Source organism: Mandrillus leucophaeus, unplaced genomic scaffold (genome assembly GCF_000951045.1).
Source record: "Mandrillus leucophaeus isolate KB7577 unplaced genomic scaffold, Mleu.le_1.0 Scaffold1085, whole genome shotgun sequence".
Lineage (NCBI taxonomy): Eukaryota > Metazoa > Chordata > Mammalia > Primates > Cercopithecidae > Mandrillus > Mandrillus leucophaeus.
The window spans coordinates 769441-771719 of record NW_012099043.1 but is presented as its reverse complement, the minus strand read 5'-3'; positions in this window follow the sequence as shown (position 1 = coordinate 771719).

Genomic DNA, 2279 nt, shown 5'->3' with positions numbered 1-2279 from the left:
TCCCAAAGTGCTGGGATTACAGGCGTGAGCCACTGCACCTGGCCACTCTTAAGCTAACTCTAACTCACAACAATTTTAGTAGATTATGCTTTTGTAAACAGAAATGGAGCATTTATCTTTTTTTCCCACCTGATTTCTCTAGAATTTTGAAAGTCTTACTGAATACTCTGACTTTCATGACAATATAGTTGTTAGCAAAAGTCCAGTAAGAATCTGTTCACCTTGTAACAGGACATAACTGGAAACTTTGCTATATTATCAAGGCTTTTACTGAAATATCATATTTAGGAAATGTACCTCAGACCAGTTATGACCAGCAACTGTAAGGAACTAAGGTTGATTTTTATGGAGTCAATGCTTACAAAGCACTCTGAGAAAAGCCAGTCTGATACCTGGATTATGGGGTTCACAACCTTACAGATTAGTAAGGAAAGTGATTTCCTTGTAGGCCCAGGAATTTGGGGCTATTTTGAGGGCCTCAAGCAGAGAGGAATTCATATAAAGCTATAAGGACTGCAGCTGAAATTTGATAGTATGTTCTTGGCTTGGCTTTTAGCCTCAGTAAGGCCTTTAAAAGTCCAATCTGAGATTCTGTATGAAAACTTGCAGCAAGGAAGCCTGAAAGCACCTCTGTGGTCAGCTCTTGGTCTTGCTGCACTTACATAAATGATCAGGCAAAATCTAACAAGGCTATACTTATTTTTGAAACAAGAATAATCTTACTTTGATTATCTATGATCAAAAATGATGGTTACTACAGAGATAAATTTTGTGTTTCAATGGAAAACTGTAAGTCGGACAGGCATGGTGGCACATGCCTATAATTCCAGCACTTTGGGAGGCCAGGAGTTCAAGACCAGCCTGGGCAACATGGTGAAACCTCGTGTCTACTAAAAAAAGAAAAATTAGATAGGCATGATGGCATGTGCCTGTAGTCCCAGCTAATCAGGAGGCTGAGGAGGGAGGATCGCTTGCACCCAGGAGGTAGAGGTTGCAGTGAGCTGAGATTGCACCTTTGCACTCCAGCCTGGGAGACAGAGCCAAACCCTGTCTCAAAAAAAACTTTTTTGAGGAAAACTATACGTAACATAAATAATGAGTAGATGGGTGCAGCAAACCAACATGGCACATGTATACCTACGTAACAAACCTGCACGTTGTGCACATGTACCCTAGAACTTAAAGTATAATAACAAATTTAAATAAATAAAAGGAAATCTATAGTCCTTGTGGGTTATCAGATTCTAGTCTAGTTTCTTGTCTTTGGGCTAGTTTTACCTGTTTGTAAACTGGATCCTGCCATCTGATGAATTTTGTCCTACAATGATACTTGTGGAATAAGAAGCCAAATATTGCCTCTCCTATTAATGTATCTATTGTCAGTTAATTTGAAGGTCTCCAACCCTGGAACAAAGTTAGAAGAGGAAGGTTTTGCTACCCAAATACATAACCAAATTCTGGTACATTCATGCAATGGAATACTATTTAGCCGTAGAAAGGAACAAGCTATCAACTCACACAAAGACATGAGTGAATCTTGCATGCACATTGCTAATTGGAATAAGACAGTCTGAGGAGAATACACACAGTGTGACTTCATTTAATGAGATTCTGGAGAAGGCAAACTACACAGATGGGAAGTCATTGGCTCCATGGGGTGGGGATTTGAAGCATTTCACATACTTTAATAATGGATACCTGCCACTACGCATTTGTCAAAACACGCAGAATTTTACAGCCAAATGGGTAAGCCAAACTCTATTCAAATTAAATAAAATTATTCAGGATGTGGAGTATCCAAACACAGAATACATCATGTGCAAAAGAAATTAACTATGCTACAAATTACTATGATTTGGATGTGGTTTGTCCCTGCAAAAACTCGTGTTGAAATTTGACCCCCAGTGTGGCAGTGTGGGGAGGTGGGGCCCAGTGGAAGGTGTTTGGGTCATGAGGATGGATCCCTCATGAATAGGTTAATGTCCTCCATGGGGGTGAGTGAGTTCTGCTCTCACAGGAATGGATTAATTCCTGCAGGAGTAGGAGTTAACAAGAGTCTGGGTTCCTTGGCTTCCCTCCTGCTGTCACTCTTGCTATGTGATCTCTGGTGCACCCCTTGCTCCCCTTCCACTTTCTACCATGAGGTGAAAAAGACTGAGGCCCCACCAGATGCAACTGCCCAATCTCGGACATTCCAGCCACCAGTATTGTGAGCCAAATGGACCTTTTCTACTTATAAATTACCTAGCCTCAGGTATTCTGTTACAGAAGCACAAAAC